The sequence below is a fragment of the Pinus tabuliformis genome, chromosome 4_1 (assembly GCF_031772625.1).
Source record: "Pinus tabuliformis cultivar Carrire ecotype Pingquan chromosome 4_1, CPIR1, whole genome shotgun sequence".
NCBI classification, from domain to species: Eukaryota; Viridiplantae; Streptophyta; class Pinopsida; order Pinales; family Pinaceae; genus Pinus; species Pinus tabuliformis.
The window spans coordinates 301466212-301483286 of NC_142303.1; positions in this window are offsets into that span (position 1 = coordinate 301466212).

Here is a 17075-nt window from a genome sequence, read left to right on the forward strand (position 1 = left end):
TTTATATATCTATCTATATTTATTATTATTATTATTATTATTATTATTATTATTATTATTATTCAAATGTAACTATATGTATTATTAGGATTTTAATAAAATTAAAATTAAAAATATGTATATAGAGAGAGATGTTAAATTTATATAAATACAAATAATACTATTAAGAACCAACATGGATCTATCTTAACTCTGGCACTGATAGGAATTAAATTTCTCGATGTGCAAACATTTCGTCAAATTTTCACTCAAAAAGAGGTATGTATCTTGAGATACTTGATCCCTCTCAAGGCTTGGTAGATCTTGAGTTAAGATGCTTACTATGGAGTTACAATTGATGTTTTCTTTAGAGTTGGTTGGAGTTTGTTGGAGATTGTTGAGATATTCTCTCAACCTTAATCTCCAAGTTTGAAATAAGTTGGATCTTACGACACCTATATCAATGTATTGTATCTGAGTTTGTATATGCAATAATAATAAAAGTGTGATTATTTTGTGTATGAAATATGACTACTCTCCAATTTTCTAAATAGGTATCAGAGCTAATATGAGTTTAATTCCAGTACGAGAGGGATGAGGGAAATGAGAGATCCCTAAATTTTAATCCTATGTACATATGTAGGATTAGCTTAGCTTAGCTTAGCTTAACATAGGTGTGTGAGAGTGGATTGTTTATGATTGCTAAGAAGTGTTTTTGTTCTCTAAGGAGTTGTGTTTTTCTTATCCTAGAAGCACTAAATACAACAGTCGCATGTACATTACCTGTGTATTAAAAGAGAGACAATTGTTGTTTTGTTTAACCATGTGAGGAAGGCAGTGTGTAGATCATCTAAGATAAGTCACCATTCTCAAGAGAGCTAACTCATGCTACCAATGAAGGATACGTTCATTTTTGTGTAGCATTGGGAGGTATTCACGCATGGCTAAAAGATCTTCAAGTCAACCAAGAAAAGTCAAGTCGGTCAGCCAATGAAGAGACATGACTCTTGGGTTTTCACACCTCATTCAACTTGTATAAATAATAAGTGATGTCTCATTTCTCCATCGAGCAAGAGAAACTCTTTATCTCTCTCTTCATCATTCTTGGACAGCCACACATGTGAAAAATAAGGATGACTTTGATTGTTTTGACCAAGCCTATTTGACCGAGTTTGACTTGGAATTAACGAAGTTGTTTGATCGCAAGAATGTTGCATGTGTGAATTGTTGACCACAGGGATTTCACCATAGACCACAAGTTTGATTATAGGGCCAAAGTTTGGTTGTAGGCTAGTTTGACCATACCAAGTTGGCCAACGATGAATTTCTAATTTTTTGTTGGTTTGACCAATGTTGACCAGAAGATGTTTTGACTAGGTTTGAATTGAATTTTTTACATAGATTTATATACAAATTATTGATTTGTAAACCTTGCTGAGGAATAATTTCTCCTAAGAAAAGTTGTTGGGTTTTCTCCCAAGGTTGGGTTTCCCATGTTAAAAATATTGCCTTTTTTGTGCATCAATGTCTTTCTTTGATATTTATTGTTTCTATTACATTTACTATTGAAATTTTCTGAAGTGTAATTATTCAATGATAGAAATCGTCTAAAATAATTGTTGAAAACCATTAGGAAGTAATTATCTAGCAGAAAATTGTATTCTACTACACTAGCCTTATAATTTCAACATGGTATCAAAGCTTTGTTGAAAGAAAAGCTATTGAAGCTAGGCTCTTGGTTCTTTGATAGGTGGCTCTTTAGGCATTGCATTCACTTTTCCATAACCCATTTGACACCTTTACCAAATCATGGTCCCTTTGGTCTAAGGTAAAACACGATTCTAATTTGTAATGTTGATAGAATTATTGTGAATAACATATAGGATCTCATCCTTGACCATCTCTAACTTAAGCTTGGATCCCAACCCCTTGTGCTTAGTGACAAGACTAGAAATGAAAGTAAGGCTACTCCATTTATGTGATGTAAGCTAGCCATGGGGTACAAGTGGTTTTGTTGCAATCTTCACCATGAAGGTCAACAAAATAAAACATACCACATGAAGCCATAGTAAAAGACATAGTTGTTTTAGCTCGAAATCATATGGAAACCTATGATAGAACCTAAAAGACATTTTTTTCTTAGATCATGGTTATTGGGGGTCTCCTAATTACACAAAGATGAAATTTATTTAGGGTCTACCATCCTCAATGCTCCCATTGTTTATTAGTTTAAAATGTAAGGCCCCTCTTCTGGTTTCATTCATCTGCAAAGTAGGTATTAGCTTGTGCTAAATATGTGTGCCAACAATTCATACCAACCTCCCTCTTTTAGCTAGCTACTTTTGTTAGGAGACTACCTCTACTAGGATATGGAGTTTTTGGTGGAGACTACCTCCCTCTTGCCTTAGCTTGATGGATTCTAGATATTGTGCCTTGGCCTAGTCTACCTACAATAGATATTTGTATTGTGTAACCCAATAGGTTAAGGAGATGTAGAAGAGGGATTGCAACTAGATGCCCAGTCCCCCATACATGAATAAATAATTCCCTGTGCTAATGCTTGCAATATTGGAGGGGATCAAACCCCCAAAGCCTCTTACCAATGTGTTGACAGTGCTAGACCTGCCAACATTTAGGGGATCTCCCCGATGTAAGGTCCCAACTAGACCTCACACCGTTTGGTATAGGAGTCCCATTTGAAATACAACTCGACTATCGTTCTCTTAAATATGTGCCTTGGCTTTAGCTATTATCTTGAGAGAGAATCACACATGTTCCTTCGAAAACCAAGCAAGTGTGCCTAGTGAATGTTCAGTTGCAAGTGCATCAAGGTTCTTCTACCACAGAGAGGGGAGAAAGTGAGCCTCTAGCAAAGAGGTAATAGTACCACCCTAATAAAGCCACACACAAACAAAAATGTTTCATCTAACATCCAGTAGAATAGTCCACATGAATGCGACGAACGTTATAACCATTACAACACATTCTCAATAGAACAAGCACTAAAATAACTAAAATAGTTCAACTACCTTAGTACTAGTGAAAGAAAACATGAACCATGAACATTCACATAATAGTCTTACAAACATCTATAATCCATGTATGAGCGTTTTGAGCATTGTAAACTGATGTATTCACATTTTTTAGCATAATCGAGAGGGCTAAGTCATTGGAAGCTAGACCAAGGAGATGTAGCTTAGAAGGGGGGAACTCCTTCATCATGTGTTGTTGTGATACTTTTTATGATGATGTTTATGTCTGACATTTGTTTTTTTCAATCATTTTTTTATGTAAATTTGCACATAAAAATTACATAAAAACACTCAAAAACCCATGTTTTAACTTGCAAATAATCTCTCAAATCCTCAAACATATGTAATATAATCTAAAAAGGAATTTTAGCACAACAAAACTAATTTTCTTAATTAGATCACTTCCTAGCATACTTCTCAAATTCATGACAATGGAAGAATTTAATTTTGGATAAATCTTTCTTCTTTCCCCCTTGACTAGATCCTAGTTTGGATTGATATTTCCACTTTTCCCTTCTCTGCCTTTCTAGCCAATGAATTTTTTTCTTCATCTTCACCCTTGGATGAAGTCCCATCTCTAGTATTCTACCTTATTTCCTCCTATACCAAATTATACCATAATCGTTTCCAATTCAGAATTTTCTCCCTCCCATTCATCGAATCTTCATAGTTATGCTAGCTCTTGGGAAGGTTCACAAGGGCTAGTCTTACCAAGTCTTCTTTAGGAACATTGATACCAACCCCACAAAGTTCATCGCGACATTTTGTTAACTTTCTCATATATTGTGAAATAGTGTCATTCTTCTACATCTTGATACTTCGAAATTTATCCATGAGCACCGGCTTCTTATGGTCACTATTATTCTCAAACAATTCTGTTAGTGCTTTCCACATTGTGAACGAAGTTTATTTTAAGTGAATATTTGAGACAATGTGATCTCATACTCCCTCCAAGATTATTCTCGTTGCCTTGGCTACATCTTTCTTCCACTAAGTAAGGTTTTGGGCATCAGATTTAGGTGGTTTTGTAACATATGTCTTGATGTATTCTAGCAATCCATTGTCATCCATTACCGCCTCCATGTGATCCTTCCATGCAACAAAATTAAAGGTTCATTCCAAGCCCTACTCTAGCCTTAGTCAATTGAAGGCCATCTTCTCAGCTTTGAAGAAATTTTGTTGCACTGAACTCAAAATTTGAACCTCATGAGAAACAACTTCAAAATTCCTGCTCTAATGTGAATCCTGCTTTGATACCATGTAGAAATTACAATGTATATTTGCAATTTCTTATGAAGTTTTAATAAAAATCACAACACATAAACCTAATCTACTACTCTACAAACATTAGTTCACAATTTAGAACAAAAAATTTAAACATGCAATAAGAAATCACACACATGTAAATAGTATTTTTCCAAGGGAAAGAAAACTGCTAAAAACCCCAATGCCTACTTGCATTAATCTGATGAATAGAGATGTATTAAAATTTCTTTGCTCAACTAAGCACACCATGCAAGTGAATAACCTATCTCTCTGCTCACTGAGAAGATTTGACTCAAACTTAGTCAATTTTTTCCTCTGCTTGAGCCCTTATTTCCTTGCGCAATTCCTTGAGAAATTAGGCCCTTATTATTTAGGAATTTATCCAAAATGGATTGTGTAATTCCTCAGGTTGATCATCATGTTGCATGCAACACCTATACACTCTAGAATAGTCTACAACTGATGTTACACTACCTTGGAATCTCCACCTCAACTTAAGATCTGACTTTGATTACTATAAATTAGCAATCAAACATGCCTAACTGAACTCTAATTGGACTCCAACTCGAATTCACTGAGTAAATTGGGTGACACAAGCCATTTCACATAATTCAATTGCATCCAAGTTGTCTGTTGATGCGGAAATTCAGATTTTCTCAATGTAATCAAGGCAAAATCAAATTGAGAATTTCTTGTTGCATTTTTCAACATTGGCAACATGCATGTTTAAAAATGCATGATGAACACATGGTGAATGTAACCATGGACATATTACTTGTTAAAATTTCGTTAGGTTCTCCAAACTAATTTGCATCTATGTTCATGAAAGCTTCATAAAACTTAGATTTATTCGAGCATTTTTGAATTGAACACTTATTGTGTAAAATTAAATGAAATGTGTTTTTGATTCGTAATCTGTGGAGGAGAAAAAGTGTGTGCAATAACAATCACAATTTTTTTACCTCATTGTTCCACACTTATGTATGCATTCTCCCTCTGCACATTTCTCCCACACACCTTCCTTCCGTGGTAAATATTAGTGTCTATAACATATTATATTATGTAATCTTTGTAATGATAACAAGTAACGTACAAACCATTGAAATCATTTAGTACTAGAGCATGCAAGAAAGGACAAGTGTGCAAGGCATCCATATATGGAAAAAATGTGTCAAGAAGTAAATGTTTGTGAATCTGTGGGAACTTGCAATGAAAAATACTGATTACACTGCAAATGAGTCTGCACTTAGCATTAAAGGATTAACTAAGTCTTAGCGGTATTATTTATATCTATTTAGCAAATCGATATGTAATTACGTCATCACTCAAGTGCTTAATAGCATTTATTCTTATGTATTGCATAATTATTACTAGTTGCAAACATATTAATAAAATTGTATCTATCAATAATATAAAATGCTATTTTTGGAATTTATTTGTTGAATCGATCCGTAATCAACACATCATTCAAGTGCTTAATAACATTTATTGTTTGTAAACAGTTAAAGCGTATGCATAGGTCTCCACAACTAATAAGCATCATAACAAATTGAAACAATGTGTAGATATCCTTTGCATACTTCTATCTGCATATATATTTCACACGATGGAAACTTCCTCCGCATCTTCGCACTTCACACATGTATAGTGATTATTGGTGGTAAACATATCAAGAAGATCGTATTTATAGATATTATAAAATGACCTTTTCTCCATTTATTTGGAAAATTGACATGTAATCAACACACTTGTTAACAAGTCAAGAAGATGCACAAGGCTTTGCAGCCAGTGTCCGTTATAGCAGATTGAAAAGATATGCTTCGCACACTTCTTTCGCACATTGTCTTATTTGAGAACAAAATTTTGGCGATTATTAGATATAAAAAAAATAATGGATACAGAATCAAGACATCATAAAAACCTAATTAACACTTAATTATATGATTAAAAAACATATTATCAGATAATAATGGCAAGTACTATTGAGATCATAATCATTTGTATTAAACTACTGGTAAAATCATGATATATTTAGAACTTATGTGAATTCAAGCACATTGAATTTTTCTAAGGGTTCTTGATTCTTGATTCTTGTTTATTTGTGCTACAAATTGTTGCATTTTTACGTTGCTTAGAGTAAGAAAAAATTGTAACAGATAACCCTCGTGTAAAGGTTGTCCAAGTCAGAATGAACATGGGAAAACAAATGAATAAAAGATGGACAATTGTTCATAATATAGAAATGAAATGGACGATGAAGTTTAAGTATTCTTGCTTCATCATTATAGAAAGAAGCATGGAACAATATACATCACTCGGTAAACCCATAATATTTACGATATTAAGGAGCAAATTTTAGTATACAGAATGGAATGAAGCATGTTACAAGTGATTTTGTTGCATTATCCTACAATTCTTCCTGCCAAGCATGCTAACAGAGCAACAATTTTGCCGAAAAATGGGCGAAATTGTCGGACAATTAAAAATACCACAAATGCTTAATTTCCGAAAATTTTGGCCACGTGCCTGAGGGCTAAGGCCAACGGCCCGCCACCACCAGTCGGTCCCCCACTCCACCTCCATTGTAGTCACAAGAGCAGTTTATGTAACCGTGGGCTGGCCCAACCTCCAAATTCCGCAGTCATAAACTTTAAATATGTCACGCGATCTTATGGGTTAAGAAACACCCCAATTGCGCATTGGTAACAGTTGTTGTTTTGTGTTGGGAGGTTGTGGGTTCAACCCCTGCTGCCTCCGCCTAGACTTATAACAAAGTTTTGGTGGCCTCCCGAGTTGCCACGTGGGGGCCTCCAGCTGGACACATGTCAACCTATGGTTGGTCACCCCACCAACCAATCAAAACTGCATAAATTCAACCAATGAAATGAAGCCACTTGTAATCTAGTGATTCATCGAGGAACCCATTTACCAAGTCAACATCCATATAACCTACCCAGTCAGCACCACGTCAATAATACGGACTGCTGAATGGGTTGTCGATTTTTTTGAAAATATGCTTGTTTGGGAAAGTGAACATCACTCGTTTCTGGAGTCATACGGAGTCCATTTCGTGTGAAACGAGTTGTGCCAGATTCAGGAGGACGAGAACTATGCAGTTGTCTAGGTTCCACACTAATATGAAAACTTTGAATTTTGAGCTATTTTTTGAGCACCTAATCATTCCTCCCCACTGGAAGCCTTTTGGAACCCAAAATATCACTTTCAATTGTCCAGCAGGTGAGGGTACAGTTCCGCCACCTTTCCAATCTCAATCCATTCATCACTGACTTGGAACTTGTGATATACATGATGCTTGTTGTGCCTTTCTTTGTACTTGTCCTTTCTCTTTTCAAGTCGATCTTCCACTGTTTGATGTACCATTTGGAGTTGTTCAATGAACTCTTTTGCTTTTTCCATGTTACCATTAATAGCAACATGTTTCTTACCACAATGATACAACACATTATGATGCAAATGGTAAACAAATTCCCCTACTTGATTCCCTTGACTTAAGCTTGAATGTACATCTTGAAAGTATGTATTTTGTTGAACATAACTTTCATGCAAAACAAAATGATGCTTGAGGAAAGTAGTTACACAAACAATAGGCCTAGAAAGTACATCAACAAACTTGTCGCTTATACCTTTCTTATTCCTTTTGACCAAGTGGAATAGTAGAAGAAAACCCATCCAATGAAAGTGTCTTTGTCACTGCAATTTAAACACTCCACCATTGTAAATTTCTGAATGAAATAAAATGGGCTTACCACATTGCATAAATATTGCTACCATGGAATAGTCGCATACATCAACATGAAACTCAAATGACTTTTTCAAGTATAGAAGAGCAAGTATAAAGGTTGAACTGATCTTTTGTTTTAAAGCATCAAATGCCTCTTATTGTTTGCCTCCCCACTCGAAGACCTTTTGCACAACTGCCAAACAATGTAAATGAGCTACAATAGAAGAAAAAATAACAAAATCTTTCCTCCAATAGTGGGTTGCTCCCAAAAAACCTCTTATCCAAATGGCTATCTTGAACATTGACCAATCCATAATGGCATCAATCTTGGAGAGGCCTAACTTTAGCTCAACTTCTCCAATATTATGTTGGCATTATGGCATAGGTGTGACACTATGATACAGGTGTTGTCCTTGATGGCAACTCTCTCTAATGACAGATCTCAGTTCAGACTACAAGAATGAAGAGAAAATTCATATACGCAGGTTCATTAAGATCAAGTCACGTATACACGCAGGTTGGACTTTATAAAAGTGTGTATGCGTATACACGCATTTTCATGCAAAGAAAAGCGCGTATATGTTGGAAATCTTACCTTTGGTCCATGGCAGTTAGTCCTTGGAACTTGAACCTATGGTTTTGGACCATGGTATCTCGACAGATGTGTTGATCCCTAGTATTGAGTTGATGGTATTGGTTTATTATGGTTTTGGACCGTGGTATTGAGGAAGGCCTAAAACTATAAAAGAGGAAGGAGATCATGTGGCAAGGGATCATCTGAATTATTGAATATCTGATATTGTGATAGATCTGGAATACGGGTGATTGGGTTATGGTGCAGATCTAGATCTGAATGAAGGTGGAACCTGAGCGCAAGAAGGATAAGGACTATTAATGGATCTAAATCTCAAGGCTTGAACATTGGTATCTCTGTATGATTTTGATCTGTTATATGTGGCGCACTCCTGATCTATAAATCTGGGCTAACTAATGTCTGAATGCTTAAAAGAATAAATTATCCTTTATAGATCTGTACGCAAGTTCAGTGAATTGAAGGTGCGTATATACGCGTTTTCTGTGAATGAAAGACGTGTATATGCAGGTTGGGTGTGGTACAGAAGCATATACTCGCAGGTTGATGAACAGTGAAGTAGCGTACATGTCTTGATTTATGTTCTAGCTGCTTCTATTTTATTGCTACAGTGTTCTGGGTTCAGAATTGGTGTTTGATTACAGTTACTATGTTCTGGGTTCAGTAATTAGAGAAGTGCTTAGTTGTTTCAGCTTTTGATTGGTGAAAAGGAGTTTGGGTTATGCAGAAATTCTTGATGTTTGATTGATGTTACTTGTGGATCCAGTCTGAAAATTAATGAAACGAGGTCCCTGAAAGCAAAGAGAAGGTTGCAGCCTTCTGCAGGTAGGAGCCTACGTACTAGTATCTCAAGCTAGTGCAAGAACTAAGGGGGTTGAGAGCTCCCTTCCAGGAAAGCTGGAAAACGAGAGAGAGAGTTGTAGTTCTCTGCAGGTTGCATCCTGCGTACTGGTAAAGTCTGCTCCAGTACAAGACATTGTAAAGAGAAGTTCCTAATTAAAAAGAAGATAGAGACGAATTGCAGCAGGGGGTTTTCACCCACATTGGGTTTCCTCCTTATATCTTGTGTTCTTGTGTGTGACTATCTTCTGCTCTGTTTCACTGTTTCCGGTATTGTTTATGTGCATCTGAATCACAGATTAATAACTGACATCTGAAAGATAATTCAAATTATAAGTCTGATTTATATACGCTGGTTTCTTTATCTGTAGTTGCGTATATACGCGGGTTGTTTTAACTGAAGTAGCGTATATCATCTGGAATTTAAAAAGGAAATATTTGGCTTAATAATACTGATTCACCCCCCCTCTCAGTATTATTTCCAACAATTGGTATCAGAGCAGGTCCTTCAGAGAAGCTTGATCGCTTGAAGGAAGATCATTCATCATGAGCAACTACGAGAGGGAAGCATCAATCAGGCCTCCTATTTTTGATGGGACAAACTTCAATTATTGGAAGGTAAGAGTTACTGCCTATCTTCAATCTCTTGGTACAAAAGTTTGGGATATCATAGATACAGGCTACACTTTTCCTTCAGCTACTCCTACAGATGCGGCCGAGAAGAAGAAATATGAAACAAATGCTAAAGCAGTCAATACTCTGCTAGGATGCTTATCTCAAACAGAATTCGTGAAGGTTATGCAATATAAATCTGCAAAAGAAATATGGGACAAGATTGTCTTGAGCTACGAAGGAGATGAACAGGTAAAGCGTGCTAAACTTCAAACCCTCAGGATTCAATATGAAAATCTCAGAATGTACAACGATGAAAGTGTGCCTAACTATTTCCTTCGGGTAGATGAGATTGTTAATTGCACGAAAAACTTGGGTGAAGAAATAAACGAGGCCGTTGTGGTTGAAAAAGTTCTAAGATCATTGTCCCCCAAGTTTGAATCTAAAGTGTCTGCAATAGAAGAAAAGGAAAATCTACGAACCCTTACTATGTCTCAACTACACGGAATTCTAACTGCTTATGAAATGAGGAAAGGAGGTCCATCTGACAGGAGAGAAGCTGCCTTCAAGGCTTCAGGGAAAGGAGAGTACTATGAATCAAGACATGAGTCAGAAGAAGAAGAAGAATCAAATTTTGTCAGAAATATTCAACAGGGTGCTGGACGGTTCAGAGGTAAGTTACCCTTCAAATGCTTTGCTTATGGAAGAGTGGGTCACTATGCTGCCAAATGTCCTCATAAGGATAAGATCGACAAGGGAAATGAACCTATTATATGGAACAAGAAACAGAACACAAATAAGAAGAGCTACTACACTCATGAAGACAGTGATGGTCTATCAAATAGTGATGAAGATGAATGAGGTAATGACTATAAACTTTTAATGGCCTTTGAAGATGATGACTACATGGATGCTATAGATGTGGATAGCTTTTATGATGAAATTTATAAACTCAAGACATGTATAGAAGAAAAGAATATGGTCATTGATACTCTACAATTTCAAATAGATGAAAAGGAAAAATATCTTGAAAAGTTAGAAGGTGAAATTGTTGGGCTTAGAAAAGAGATTGAGAAAACAAAGGCTATTAATCTTAAGTTTGTCAAAGGATCTGAAACTCTGGATGAGATCATCAATGTACAGCGTTCTCCACTAAACAAGACAGGTTTGGGGTATAATGGAGAAACTTCTCAAGCATCCACCTCAAAGAGTTATCTTGATGCAAAAAGAAGAAATGAGCAAAAGCACAATGGAGATCACCAGGTAAAGCAGGGACGAAATACATCAAGAACAAACAAAGACTATCAGGTAAACCAGGGGCAATCCTTCTTAAGGGTGAACAAAAGCTACTACCAGCCACAGGTAAAATCTTCTCAATTTGCTTCAAGAATGGATGACAATAGAAATTACAATCATTTGGCTGGTAGATTTGATAACCGCAGAAGTTTCTTCAATGGACAATGCTTCTCTTGCCATAACCTTGGTCACAAAGCAGCTCAATGTGTTGCATATAAAACAATCATGACTAGAGAAGCTCAAAAACACAGAAGTATGACAGGGATTACAAAAAGGACCTATAACGACTTTTCGGCTCTTGAAAATGAAGTTGAATGTTCTATTTGCAATAACTTTGGTCATGAAGATTCTGAATGCAGGAGCAGGTTCCCGCAGACAAAGGAACAAGCCTCAAGCACAAGAACATGGAGAATAAAGGAACCACAAATAGAAAGATGTGGGATAGCCTTTTATGCAAAGGGACAAGAAAATCTATGGTACATTGACAGTGGATGTTCGAAGCATATGACAGGTGATAAAGAAAAACTTGAATCATATTCTGCTCTAGAAAAAGGAAAGAAAGTTTCTTTTGGAAATGATACTCCTGCAACTATAAAAGGAAAAGGCACTGCTCAGTTAAAAGAAAAGGTTAAAGCTGGAAATGTTTTGTATGTTGATGGATTGAAGCATAATCTTCTAAGTGTCAGCCAGATGTGTGATCAAAGAACCGAGGTGATATTCAGATCAAATGGATGTCTTGTTCGTGATCTTGATACAGGTAAAACAGTGATCAATGGTAAAAGAACTCCTAATAATCTATACATATTTGAAGAAGGACAACAACAATGCTATCTAAGCAAGGATGATGAGCACTGGTTATGGCACCGGAGGTTGGGGCATCTAAGCTTTTCACAAATAAGGAGAGCATGCAAATATCAAGCAGTTCATGGTCTTCCAGATATCAAAGTTCCAGACAACACCATAAGCAAATCATGTCAGTTTGGAAAGAAAACCAGAACTAACTTTCCGGAGAAGGAAGGATCGGCTAGCATGCCTCTTGAGCTAATACATACAGATACATGTGGTCCATTCAGGAAAAGGACACCTCGAGGAGAAGAATACTTGATATTATTCATTGACGATTTCTCCAAGTTTGTCTGGTTAGGACTTATGAAGCACAAAGATGAAGCATTCGAAAAATTCAAATCCTTTAAAGCCTTGGTTGAAAATGAATCAGGATACAAAATTAAGTGCCTCAGATCCGACAAAGGTGGGGAATTTACCTCAAATGAATTTTTCGATTTCTGTGAAGAACATGGGATAAGAAGAGAATTCTCTACAGCTAGAACTCCTCAGCAAAATGGAGTAGTGGAAAGAATGAACAAAACAGTCCAACAAATGGCTCGTGCTATGCTTGATGAGTCAGGAACTCCCGCAACTTTCTGGGGTGAAGCTGCATATGCTGCAGTTGTTATTCTCAACAAAACAAATGTCTGGGTGAACAGCACTCAAACTCCTCATGAGCTGTGGTATGGTGAGACTCCTTCCGCAAAGCACTTCAAAATCTTTGGGAGCAAATGCTATATTAAGAATACTGATGAGCAGCTTGGCAAACTTGAACCTAGAGCAGATGAAGGCATTCTTCTTGGTTATTCTCCCTACAACAAAGCATATAAGTGTTACAATAAAAGACTTGGAAGAATTATTGACAGTATTGATGTAGTGGTTGATGAAAAAGGATACATCCCCAGGCAAGTAAATCATGAAAATATCGATGAGGATGAAGACTACTCTCCAAATTAGGCAGATGATGAAGAAGAACCCCAAGAGGCACTAGAGGAACAGATAAGGATAGAAGAGAAGACTCCATCTAGATATGTTCAGAAGAATCATCCAGAATCTCAAATTTTGGGGCAGAAAGAGGCAGTTATACAAACCAGAAGAACAATAGCAGAAGCTTCAAGCTATTTGGCATTGCTCTCTTCCACTGAACCGCAAAATGTAAAAGAAGCATGCAAAGATGAGTGTTGGGTTAAGGCAATGGATGAAGAGCTTGAGCAGATCGAAAAGAACAACACTTGTGAGTTGGTTCCTAGACCAAAAGACAAGAATGTCATAGGAACAAAATGGATCTTCAAGAACAAGTTGAATGAAAATGGGGAAGTTATTAGAAACAAGGCCAGGCTTGTTTACAAAGGGTATGCTCAACAGGAAGGAATAGACTTTGAAGAAACTTTTGCTCTTGTTGCTAGACTTGAGGCCATCAGAATGTTCCTTGCCCTCTCTAGCTTTCAAAAATTCAAAGTTTTTCAAATGGACATGAAGTCAACCTTTTTGAATGGAGACTTGGAAGAAGAAGTGTACATTGAGCAACCAGATGGCTTTATCCTTGGAAATGATCCAAATCTTGTTTGCAAACTTAAAAAAGCTCTCTATGGGCTTAAACAAGCTCCAAGGGCTTGGTACTATCGATTGGACAAATACCTTCATCAACAAGGATTTTCAAAAGGATCAGCAGATAGCAATCTATATATAAAAATTGAAAATAAAAAATTGCTAATACTTGTTGTGTATGTAGATGATATTATCTTTGGGAGCAATGAAGAAGCCATGAGTCAAAGCTTTGCCTTGGTGATGCAGAAAGAATTCGAAATGTCATTACTTGGAGAATTGACATATTTTCTTGGATTGCAAATCCAACAAAATGAAGGCGGTATTTTCTTGTCTCAAACCAAGTACCTCAAGCAGATCTTGAAGAAGTATGGCATGGAAGATTTGAAAGTAGTATGTACCCCCATGGTTACAGGATGCAGCCTTAGTGCAAATGATGAATCAGCAGCAGTACATCAACCAACCTATAGATCCATGATTGGGAGTTTGCTTTATTTGACAGGTACCCGACCAGATATTATGCATGCAGTGGGAATAGTTGGAAGGTTTCAGGCAAATCCAAAAGAAACTCATCTTCAGGCAATGAAGAGAATCTTCAAGTGCCTTCAAGGAACTCAAAACTATGGCTTATGGTATCCTAGAGATACAGATCTCACACTTCATGCTTACACAGATGCAGATTGGGCCGGAAGCGTGGATGACAGGAAGAGCACAAGTGGTAGTGCATTCTTTATGGGTTCCAGATTAGTATCTTGGTTCAGCAAGAAACAGAGTTCGATTGCTTTATCTACAGCAAAAGCGGAATATGTGGCTGCTGCATCTTGTTGCACACAACTCCTTTGGATGATGCAAACCTTACAGGATTTTCAAATCACTTGTACTCCACCTATCTCTATCTTATGTGATAATACAAGTGCAATAAGCATTTCAAAGAACCCAGTCATGCATTCACAAACCAAGCACATACCGATCAATTATCACTTTCTTCGGGAACAAGTGTTGGAACAAAAGGTCAAATTGGAGTATGTTCCTTCTAAGGAACAAGTTGCTGATATACTCACAAAACCACTGCCCAGGGAAACTTTTGAATATCTCAGACAGAAGCTGGGAGTTGTTGATGCTTCATCCTGCTGTTGAAGCTTGTCTGTGCAAAAGGTTATGTACGCGAGTTGGATGAGGGTAATCCGCGTACATATGCTGATTTGTGCAGGTGCAGTCGCGTATATGGAGTTTTGAAGAAAATCAGCAAGGGCAGACTCTGGTTGAAGAGCATCTGATATGGGTCTGTCAAAGATCATCAGGCACAGGTTCAGGGGGAGCAATTAATCTTCTAATAATGCATTGTTGGCATTACCTTAGAAGTTCTTGGCTCTAGTACTCAAGCTGTTTTGGTTCAGGTGGATCAGCTGCAGAAAGGGATCAGAAGGAGAACTTGATTGCTGATATCGACAGTGATTGTCAGATGATAATTGTCATTGAACATCTTTTTGCAGATCTTGCCTACCATCAAGAGGAGCATGTTCAGCACAGCAGAGCAGAAATATCAGCATGAACTCAGGGGGAGCACAGCCCTTTGCCCTTGATGACAAAGGGGGGGAATGACTTTGAGGATCTTGGGGTTGCCATCAAGTCCAAAGGGGGAGATTGTTGGCATTATGGCATAGGTGTGACACTATGATACAGGTGTTGTCCTTGATGGCAACTCTCTCTGATGACAGATCTCAGTTCAGACTACAAGAATGAAGAGAAAATTCATATACGCAGGTTCATTAAGATCAAGTCGCGTATACACGTAGGTTGGACTTTATAAAAGTGCGTATGCATATACACGCACTTTCATGCAAAGAAAAGCGCGTATATGTTGGAAATCTTACCTTTGGTCCATGGCAGTTAGTCCTTGGAATTTGAACCTATGGTTTTGGACCATGGTATCTCGACAGACGTGTTGATCCCTAGTATTGAGTTGATGGTATTGGTTTATTATGGTTTTGGACCGTGGTATTGAGGAAGGCCTAAAACTATAAAAGAGGAAGGAGATCATGTGGCAAGGGATCATCTGAATTATTGAATATCTGATATTGTGATAGATCTGGAATACGGGTGATTGGGTTATGGTGCAGATCTAGATCTGAATGAAGGTGGAACCTGAGCGCAAGAAGGATAAGGACTATTAATGGATCTAAATCTCAAGGCTTGAACATTGGTATCTCTGTATGATTTTGATCTGTTATATGTGGCGCACTCCTGATCTATAAATCTGGGCTAACTAATGTCTGAATGCTTAAAAGAATAAATTATCCTTTATAGATCTGTACGCAGGTTCAGTGAATTGAAGGTGCGTATATACGCGTTTTCTGTGAATGAAAGACGCGTATACGCAGGTTGGGTGTGGTACAGAAGCGTATACTCGCAGGTTGATGAACAGTGAAGTAGCGTATATGTCTTGATTTATGTTCTAGCTGCTTCTGTTTTATTGCTGCAGTGTTCTGGGTTCAGAATTGGTGTTTGATTACAGTTACTATGTTCTGGGTTCAGTAATTAGAGAAGTGCTTAGTTGTTTCAGCTTTTGATTGGTGAAAAGGAGTTTGGGTTATGTAGAAATTCTTGATGTTTGATTGATGTTACTTGTGGATCCAGTCTGAAAATTAATGAAACGAGGTCCCTGAAAGCAAAGAGAAGGTTGCAGCCTTCTGCAGGTAGGAGCCTGCGTACTAGTATCTCAAGCTAGTACAAGAACTAAGGGGGTTGAGAGCTCCCTTCCAGGAAAGCTGGAAAACGAGAGAGAGAGTTGTAGTTCTCTGCAGGTTGTAGCCTGCGTACTGGTAAAGTCTGCTCCAGTACAAGACATTGTAAAGAGAAGTTCCTAATTAAAAAGAAGATAGAGACAAATTGCAGCAGGGGGTTTTCACCCACATTGGGTTTCCTCCTTATATCTTGTGTTCTTGTGTGTGACTGTCTTCTGCTCTATTTCACTGTTTCCGGTACTGTTTATGTGCATCTGAATCACAGATTAACAACTGACATCTGAAAGATAATTCAAATTATAAGTCTGATTTATATACGCTGGTTTCTTTATCTGTAGTTGCGTATATATGCGGGTTGTTTTAACTGAAGTAGCGTATATCATCTGGAATTTAAAAAGGAAATATTTGGCTTAATAATACTGATTCACCCCCCCTCTCAGTATTGTTTCCAACATATTATGGCTCAAGTACATCAAGAAGTTTTATCCAACATATACTTTGACATCTTCAATAACAAATGTTCTTGACATATGACATCAAGTATTTATTTCCCACACATGACATGTTCATAATGAAATTTTCTGAAAATGAAAATGTCATCT